This window comes from Marmota flaviventris, chromosome 5, assembly GCF_047511675.1.
Source record: "Marmota flaviventris isolate mMarFla1 chromosome 5, mMarFla1.hap1, whole genome shotgun sequence".
Classification (NCBI taxonomy): Eukaryota; Metazoa; Chordata; class Mammalia; order Rodentia; family Sciuridae; genus Marmota; species Marmota flaviventris.
In genome coordinates this window covers 27,697,833-27,708,207 of record NC_092502.1, presented here as the reverse complement: position 1 = coordinate 27,708,207, position 10,375 = coordinate 27,697,833, and the positions used below count along the sequence as shown (strand labels likewise).

The window sequence follows — 10,375 nt, the reverse complement described above, 5'->3', positions numbered from 1 at the left end:
AGCATTCCTCTAACATTCGCTCCTGTCATGACACCCATAAAACAGAAAAATAAATCCATTCCAAGTTGTATCCATTTCCTCAGTTTAGCCACTCTAGAGTCACAGTGTAAAAGGGAGAAGGGTTAAAAGGAGATATCACAAATTCCCAAGTGTCAATCTTTTTTCTTTTTTTGTTTTGTATCAAGGATTGGATCCAGCAGTGCTTAACCACTGAGCCACACCCCCAGCCTTGCTTTTAATTTTTAAAAATTTGAGACAGGGTTTTGCTAAATTGCTTAGGTCCTCACCAATCACTGAAGCTGGCTAGTGATCCTTCTCACCTCGGGAGCCGTGGAGACCAAGTGGCAATCTTTTCAACTCTTCACTGAAATGTCTCTGAAGCTATGCACACTGTCGGAGCCCCACTCACCAGGGATATTTGACACACCAGTATCTCACTTGAGTTTGAAAGCATCTGTGACTCTGCTGCTTCGGGATTTGTTAAATCCACACCTCTGAGGAGTGTGTCATGGGATTCTGTTGTGATTTCACTGACTTTAGTTCTACTTCCTTTCAACTGCATACTTTGGACTTTTGGTCCTGTGTTTCCTGTAAGTTGAAGTCTTTAGAGAAGAGGGGAGATGAAGAGTTTTTCCATCTGTAAATATCAGTGTTGTTATTTAAAGATAGAGAAGTAGAGGAACTCTACTTCAAGTCACGATTCTGCTCTTTTCTTTGTTTATCCATTTCCAGAACAGAGATTGTGAATGTGCACCCTTGAGATCAAGGGTCTTGAGAGGTTTAAGAGACATAAAGCCTTATAAAAGTCTCTTCTTTCTCTCTCAATTCTCCTCCTCTCCTTTACCCCTTTCTTCTCCCCTCTCTCTGAGGGAAGAACATTTCCATTTTTTAAAATTCCATTTCCTTGCCTTTGATCCTTAAATTTCAAACCTGCAAGTAAAGTTGAAAGAATCATTCACTGTGGACCCAAATACCCTTATACTCTTATCCTAGATGCTCCAATTGCTAGCATTTGGAACTTGAATACAAAATAACCTTTGTTACTGAATTCTTCATGCCTACCCCACAAACAAGGGCATTTTCCAAAATAAAAACAACATGAACACAACTAGAAAAACTAATATTCCCTAATGTTGTCTAATACTATTTATATTTAAGAATCTTTATCTCATAAATTTTTTCACAGTATTACTTTCTTTTTTATTGGTGCTTTTTAGTTATACGTAACAATATAATTTATTTTGCCATAATTATAAAAGCATGGGATATAGTTTGCTCTAATTCAGTCCTCAGTACTTCTGCTATCCCTCACCTTGTTCCCTTCCCTCAGTAGATCTTTCGGTTATTTACTTACAGTTTTTTTTTTTTAATTAGTGTCTTGTGGATGTATAGAATGGTGAGATTCACTGTGGTATATTCATATGTGTACATAGGAAAGCTGGTTTATTTCTCTTAGCATGATAGTCTCCAGTTCCATTCATTGAGTGGCAAAAGCCATACTGCCATTCATTTTTATGGCTGAGCAATACTCCATTGTGTATATATACCAGATTTCTTGATTCATCCATCTTTTGAAGGACACCTAAGTTGACTCCATAACTTACCTATTATGAATAGTACTGCTATAAATATGGTTGGGGCTGCATCACTGTAGTATGCTGATTTTAAATCTTTAGGATATACACTAAGGAGTGGAACAACTGGGTCAAATGGTGGTTTCAATCCTAGTTTTTTTTTTGTTTTGTTTTGTTTTTATTTTGTACCAGAGATTGAATCCAGGGGCACTTAAATACTGAGCCACATTCCGAGCCTGTTTCTATTTTTTTTTGTTTTGAGACAGATCTTGCTAAATTGCGCAGGGGCCTTGCTAACCATTTCCAGTTTTCTGAGGAATCTCCATACTGCTCTCCAAAGTGGTTGCACTAATTTGCAGTCCCACAAACAATATATGAGCGTGCCTTTCCCCCACATCTTTACTGCTGCATTTTAGCCGTGAGGCGTCCCCCAAAAGCTCATGTGAGAGATAATGTGATAGCTCAAGGGTGAGAAAATGATGAGAGGGTTCAGAGGGGAAATGATTTGTTTGTGAGAGCCTTAACCCAGTCAGTGAATTAATCTACTGGTGGGACTAATTGAGTGGTCCCTGAAGGTAGGGTGTATGGCTAGTGAAGGTGAGACCTGGGGTGTGTGGCTTTGGGGTATATATTTGTATTTGACAATTGGAGATCTCTTTCTCTCAGCTTTCTGATCATTATGTGAGCTGCTTCCTTTATCATACTCTTCCACCAATATGTTCTGCCTCACCTTGAGCCCTGAGGAATGGAGCTGGCTATCTATGAATTGAGACCTCTGAAATGGTAAACCCCCAAATAAATTTTTCACCTTCTACAGTTGTTCTGGTCGAGTCTTTTAGTCACAGCAACAAAAAAGCTGACTAAAACACTCACCAACAATTATTGTTATTTGTATTGTTGATAATTGCCATTATGACTGGAATGATATGAAATTTCAATGTAATTTTAATATGCATTTCTCTAATTGCTAGAGATGTTGAACATTTTTTCATTTATTTTTAAATCATTTATATTTCTTCTTTTGAGAACTGTTTAGTTCCTTTTTCCATTTATTGATTGAGTTATTTGTTTTTTCAGTCTCAAGTTTTCTGAGTTCTTTGTATATTCTAGATATTAATACCCTGTCTGAAGAACAGATGGAAAAGATTTTCTCCCATTCTGTTGGTGCTCTCTTCATGTTCTTAATTGTATTCTTTGCTGTGAAGATGCTTTGGTACCAGGGATTAAACCCAGGAGTTCTTAACCATTGAGACACATTCCCAGTCTTTTTTTTTTATTTTTTTATTTTCACTAAGTTGCTGAGGCTGGTTTTGAACTTGTGATTGTGATCCTCCTGCTTCAGCCTCCTGAGCAGCTGGGATTACAGGTATGTGCCACCAGGTCTGGCAAAGAAGCTTTTTAATTTGATTCCATCCCACTTATTGACTTTTGATTTTATTATTTGCATTTTAGACATCTTGTTAAAGAAGTCAGTTGCTGAGCTGACATCTTGAAGTGTTGGGCCTACATTTTCTTCTAGCAGGTTCAAAGTTTCTGGTCTAATTTCTAGTTCTTTGATCAACTTGGAGTTGACTTTTGTAGATGGTGAAAAATAGGGGTTACATTGCATATTTTTACATATGGATTTCTAGTTTTTGCAATGCTGCTTGATAAAACAGCCATTTTTTTTTTTCTCCAACATGTTTTGGGTACCATCCTCTAGTATCAGATAACTGCATTCATGTGGGTTTGTCTCAGTGTCTTCAATTCTATTCCATTGGTTTTCATACCCGTTTTGGTGCCAGTACTATGCTCTTTTTGTTTGTTGTTTTTATGTAGAATATTTGTGTATTTTAGAATATCTTACCTTTAAAACAAATTTCACACAATATGTCAATGTATTTCTGAGAAGTTGAGTGATTATTTAAAAAAAAAAAAAAAAAAGAAGCTAACCAATACCAAACCTGTAAGACTTAGTTTCATGCCATTATCATCTGACTACTGGGGAAAAAAAACAAAAACCAAACAAACAACAACAAAAAGAAACATTGAATTACACTAACCCATCTCAGCAAATATTTTTCCATTCAAATTAGAAGGTCTCCAATTTATAAATCTCTTTTGAAAGGGCAGTATTAATGCAATGCACATCAGAACGCTCAGTTAATACGATTAACAACAAACTACAGTTTTGTTATACAAATTTACCCATTTAGTATAGGCTAGGGATGTCTCAAATGGTAGAACTTCTACTGGTCTTTGGATTCCTTCAGCCTTCAGATTGCAGACTCGACTGTGATGGCAGAAGTGGTGTGGTAGGTCCAGGCACCACCAGCCACCGTTTTCAGGCAGGAACCACAGTGCCAGATCGCCACAGCCCACCTCTTCATCTTGGTTTTCTCACAGAAGGAACAAGTGTATTTGGTGTGCTAGTTGACTTCAGTTTTCTTCACTGTTTTTTCTGAGGGAGGCACAGTAGCGGATCCCATATTTACCAACCATTATGACCTTCTTAGAGCGTTTAGCCGGCTCGCCTTGACTTAGGCCTCAGCCTGGAGAGGGACAGTGCTGTTTTTGTTACTAAAGTTCTGGAGTATAATTTGAGGTCCAGCATTATGATGACCCCTCCTTCACTTTCCTTACTGAATGCTTTGACTATTCTCGGTCTCTCATTTTTCCAAATGAATTTAATAACTGCTTTTCTCAGTTCTGTAAAGAACACCATTGGAATTTTGATGGGAATCACATTGAATCTGTGTAGCACTTTTGGTAGTAAGGCCATTTTGACAATACTCATACTGCCTACCCAAGAACAAGGCAGATCTTTCCATCTTCTAAGGTCTTCTTCAATTTCTTTCTTTAACGTTCTATAGTTGTCATGGTAGAGGTCCTTCACCTTTTTTTAGATTGATTCCCAAGTATTTTATTTTATTTTTTGAGGCTATTGTAAATGGGATATTTTCACTAATTTCCTTTTCAGCAGATTCATCATTGGAATATAGGAATATGAATGATTTATGGGTATTGATTTTGTAATCTGCTACTTTGTTGAATTCATTTATGACCTCTAGAAGCTTTCTGATTGAGTTTTTTTTTGGGGGGCTTCTAAGTATAGGATCATTATTATCAGCAAACAGTAATAATTTGAGCCATCTTTTCCTATTCATATTCCTTTAATTTCTTTTTCTTGCCTGATTGTTTTAGCCATAGTTTAAAGAACTATGTTGAATAGGAATGGTGAGAGTGGGTGTTCTTGTCTTGTTCATGATTTTAGAGGAAATGTCTTCATTTTTTCTCCAATCAGAATAAAGTTGGCCTTGGGTTTGTCATATACAGCCTTTACAATGTTGAGGTAAGATCCTTCTTCCCTAGTTTTCTGGTGCTTTAAACATGAATGGGTGCTGAACTTTGTCAAATGCTTTCCCTGCATCTATTGAGATAATTATGTGATTCTTGTTCTTAACTCTATTTATGTGGTAATTTACATTTATTGATTTCCATATGTTGAAACAACTGCATATCCCTGGAATAAAACACACTTGATTAGGATCTTTTTAATGTGTTTGTGTATATGGTTTATCACACTATTAAGAATTTTTGCATCTATATTTATCAAGGATATTGGTCTGAAGTTTTCTTTCTTTGCTGTTTCTTTTTCTGGTTTTGGTATCAGGATGGTTCTGGCTTCCTAAGATGAGTTTAGAAATGTTCCCTCTTTTTCTGTTTCATGGAATAATTTGAGGATGATTGGTATTAGCTCTTCCTTAAAGTTCTGGTAGAACTCAGCTAAGAATCTGCTTGGTGATGGTATTTTGTTTGTTAGAAGGCTTTTGATGGCTGCTTCAATTTTATTAGTCAAAATTGATCTGGGTAAGTTTTCTATATCCTCAGGTTTCAATTTGGGTAGGTTCTATGTCTCTAGGAATTTGTCCATGATCTTCTAGGTTATTGGAGCAAACTTTTTCAGTTTCTGATGATCCTCTGAACTGCAATGGTGTCTGTGGTGATATTTATTTTTTCATCTTGAATTTAGATAATTTTGATTTCCCCCCGTATTTTGGTTATTTTGGATAAGGGTTTATTAATTTTGTTTATTCTTTCAAAAATAATTCTGTTCATTTTTTGTATTTTTAATTTCAGTTTTTATTGATTTCACCTCTATTTCCTATCTTCTACTGATTTGGGTGTTGGTCTGTTCTTTTTCTAGGGCCTTGGGATGTAATGTTGCATTATTGGGCATATTTGTATCCTTTAATGTAGGATCTCAATTCTTTGAACTTTCCTTTAGGAACTACTTTCACACTGTCCCAGAAATTTATATATGTTGTATTACTATTCTCACTTATTTATGAGTATTTTTTATTTCTCTTCTCATTTCTTCTGCTATCTATTCATAATTTAAAAGATATTATTTAATCTTCAGGTGTTATAGTTATTTCTGATTTTTTAATCTTATCATTGATTCTAATTTTATTTCATTATGATCTAATAGATTTAAAGGTGTTATCTCTGTTTTTGTATTTGCTAAGATTTGCTTTATGACCTAAAACATAGTCTATTTTTAAAAATGTTTTTATGTGCTTCTGAGAAAAAAGAGAATTCAGTCATTGACAGATGAAATATTCTATAGGTGTCTGTTAGGTCCTTATTATTAACTGGAAATTTTTCTGATATTATTTTATTGAAAAGATTGTGCATGCCTTTAACTAGTATTTTAGAGCCTCATCCATCTCAGAGAATCTTAAATGTTGCCTTTTAATGTTATCACAGATTTTTTAATATTCTGTTCATGGTCTCTTAACATATTTTTTTATGGTGAACTTTATTTTTAAGATTATTTGCTTTTTCTTCAAGGCCTGAACATCTGTCTTCAAAGTATTCTAATCTACTGCTCACACTTTCCACTGCATTTTTAATTTGGTTTCTTGAATCTTTCATTTGGAGAATTTCCACTTGGTTCTTTTTTCAGAATCTCTCTTTCTTTATATTTTCTGATTTCACACCTTACATCTTTTAGCTCATAGAAAGTTTTAAGTATGGACTTTCTAAATTTCTTCGCTAATACTTCCTTCATTGTAGTGTCAATGAACCTTGTTATTGAAGAATTATGGGCTGTTTGGGATGGTTTGTTCCGTTGTTTTTTTTTTTTTTTTTTATATTGTTTATATGTCTACCCATATATCAGTATAGTTCTGCATTCTTTTAAGTGAAGATCTACTTTGGAAGCTTCTTTCCTTTAAGAGCCCTGGGTTGGGTGAATATCCAGATAGGTATTCTTTAAGTCAATGAATGAACACTTCTGATCCCAATATCAGCACCACTTTGAGACATGCCACTGAGCCCTATTTGCTATAATCATTTTAAAACCAAGTGTTGTTCTATTCAACCTTCTAAATGACAAAAACTTGTTGCAGTTGTTCTCTACAGTTCTTCAAATTCAGGTAAAAACCTACAATAAGGTTCTGGAATAGGTCAAAAAATTAATTGCTAAATTTAGTAAACCTTAAGTGAGGGCTAAAAGTGGGGAGGAAGAAAGATGGGGCAAAAAGGGAAGGGAAAAACACTGAGAGACACAGAGAGAAAAAAGATATAAAATAATAATTTATACCATAATAGAAGAAATAGATGAATGGTGGGCATTTGCAGTATTAGTAGACAATGCAAGAGGATCAATAGAGAATAAGAGGAGAAAGTACAAGCTTGAGCTAAGAAAACAAAGTGAGGAATATTGATTTCAATGAATACTTTAAGCCATTAGATGAAATACATTCAAATAGGTTAAAGATAAAATGCTGGATATTGGGTTAACAATTATGATTCTAGTTAAAGAATTATTTAGATGATTAAAGTTACATTGGAGTTGTTTGCATTCAACCATACCTAGGTGAAGAACCCCCTTCTTGATTGTTGGTTTGGTTTTCATTGGGGTTTGGACATTTAGCAGTTGTCCCTCAGCCTTTGGCTTTGGATCTCTTCTGAGTCGCAGGGGCACAGAAGCAAACTCCTAGTTGCTATAATCCTCCTACCAGCAGTTCTGGTTTGTCAGCTCAGGAGCTTGCAGCTGACTGCTCAAGAGGGTGCAGTTTTGTGGGTTGGCTGTTTCTATTGTGTACAGTAGTTCAGGATGCAGGATCTGGAGTGTCCCTGCCATTGCTGTGGGTCACCATGATATACCTGGTCCCCGCTACAGGATCCTTTTCATGGTAGTGAAGACCCTGGTGGCTGTGAGTGTAGGAATTCTGTTTGGGTTTTCCACAGTTGTTCTGTGGTGTAAAAGTATTCCCTTGGCCATTGTTGCTCTCAGGTACTGTAGTGAGTGTCTCATGTAGTTTTCCTGGACTCTAGTTTCCACTGCCCCAAGTTGTGAATGGTGGGCATTGATTTCCTCTGTTTACTAAGTCAAGGTCCCACAATTATTCAAACAATGTCCTCTCACTCTCTAGTGATCATCACTGATCAGGGTGTGTGCCTGTTAAGACTGGGATCAGCCTTTTCTTGCTGTGTAGACTCTGGTAATCTCCCACCAGGTCTCTGTGTCCCTGGATGTTCAAGAAGCTTCCCTTTGGCATGGTCCTATAATCCTAGGGATTGGCCCAAGGCTTCTCACAGTGTCAGTGGTTGAAGCCTGCTGAATTCACTTTCCTCTTTTGGGGGCAAAAATTGCTTTGTTACTGTGTCTTGAGTCAGGTAATAGGACACTGTGCAGAGCTTTCTCCCCTTGCCTGGTTTGCAGAGGCTGAGAAGGGTGAGGTGCAGTTCTGGACACAGGTCCCCATCAGTCTGTTTCCCTTGTTCATGTGAGGGGGAGTGAGAGGGGGGTTTCAGCTACTTTGGCTAGTACTGGCCCTTCTAGAAGTCCTTTCTGGCTGGATTCTTAAGAAGTCCCACTGGAGAGGACTTCCCTCTGGCTTAATATTAATTTGCCTATATTATTATTTTATAATCCAGGATCCAGACAAGTTAATTATTATGTAGCCTTGGTTTCTTATAATATATAATCATATCCCTAAAATCAAATGCTTTGTGTTTTATGATGCTGACTTCTTTAGGAGTCAGCGATTTGTCTTGTGAGAGGCACTGTATCCTGGATTTATCTGATTTTTAAAAATCATAATTAGACTTAGGTCAGCTATTTTTGGCTAGAACACTGTGAGATAATGTGGTGTGCTTCTTACTGTGTTGAACAAGGAGGCATGCTAAGATTTAAGTAACCTTAGTTGAATCACTTGGTCAGGTAGGTGTTTGCCAGTCCTCTAAATCATAAATGTATATTTTTCAACTACACTTTTTGAGCTACTTGTGGGGTGATATTTTGAGCCTGTGAACACTTTGTCCTCAGATATATTTAGACACAATTCTCTACATACATACATATGTACATTTAGTTGGATCTTCTATTTACCACAGAGGTGGGAAAAAGGCAATTGTTCTCCTCCTCCTCCTCTTCTTCTTTTTTTGTTTGCCATGACTATCTGGTAGTCTTTTTCAAAGAACTTTCTTTTTGTCCACCTACTTAGGTACCATGGATCTAGGAGTTTTAAAACTTTTTATTGAAAGTGCTTTAATCCGTTTCCTCTGTTATTCTTTTATTGAATCTCATACTGTCCCACATCTGGTCCATGGGAGCCCTTTGAGTAACTCCTATTCTCTCACGCATGTGAGTTCTTTGTTGCTTTCTGGCCCAAGCTGTCCCAGATTGATCTTGTGGCTTTTCTAACCCAATGTGAAATTAGCACTAAAAGGAAGAATTATATTGAAAAAGGGAAATACTGATTGAAGCGCCATACAAACATTTTTAAAAACCTTGCTATAATATACAGAGAAACATCCAGCCAACCTTGTATACTTTGTCAAATGACCAGTCTGCCACCTAAATCATCTTTCAACTCAGTTTAATTATGATTTCTTTCAGAAAATACCAGAAAACTCTCAGAACCCCCAAGAGGAGAATTAATTCCCCCTAACATGCATTCCCTTGGAACCCTAAATTTCCTCTCTATCCTGAACATACTCTTTACTGTTCAAGGTCAGCTCACTTGAAAACTCCACTTGGGAAGAATCTGCTTCCAGGCTCAGGTTACTGTTAATCACATTCAGTTCCTTGTAGGCTGCCAGGCCTCAGGCCTCAGTTTCTTTCTGGCTGTGGGCCTGAGGCCAGCCTCCATTTTTTGCCATATGGCATTCTCCATACACCATCTTATAGCATGAGAGCTTGCTTCTTCAAGGCCATAAAGAGATCCAGCAAGAGATATGTTGTATTCTTATTCTATGAAGAAGAAAGGACATCCCTTCACTTCTATTCTCCTCCAGCTCATTGGCCTAACCTCCATTCAATGCAAGGGAATCATGCAAGAGTGTGAATACCAAAAGGTGGGAATTGTAGCACCCTCTTAGAATGAGTCTGTTCATTGAGGCCATGGATTTGACATTCTAGAGTGAGGATTAGATGATAGACCTACAAAATACCATATCAGATGGATCTGTAAAGACAATGAACAGAGTGATGAGATGGAGAGTCAGTGGTGAGAGCTCCTTAGCTGGAGTGGCATGGGGATACCTCTGTGGAAGCTAAAATTGTCTAGACCTGAATCCTGAAAATGATTTAGTCATCTGAACATGTGCATAGGCAGAATGAAGAGGGTCAGTGATCCTGGAGAAGGCTACCAGAATGGGTTGAGAGAGGGAGGCAGAAATTACTTGGGATTTACAGACCACATGGTAAAGACTTTGGACTTTATTTTAAACTCAGTTTGAAGCCCATGCAGGAAGGTTATTATGGAGAGAGATATGATCTTATTCTTGCTATATTAAGATTTACTCTA

At 37.0% G+C, this 10,375-nt stretch overlaps 1 pseudogene; it reads right to left on the bottom strand.

Moving 5' to 3' along the window:
• Window positions 1–3,802: 3,802 nt before the first annotated feature.
• Window positions 3,803–7,704, bottom strand: LOC114095396 (large ribosomal subunit protein eL43-like; annotated as a pseudogene).
• Between the last annotated feature and the right edge of the window lie 2,671 nt (window positions 7,705–10,375).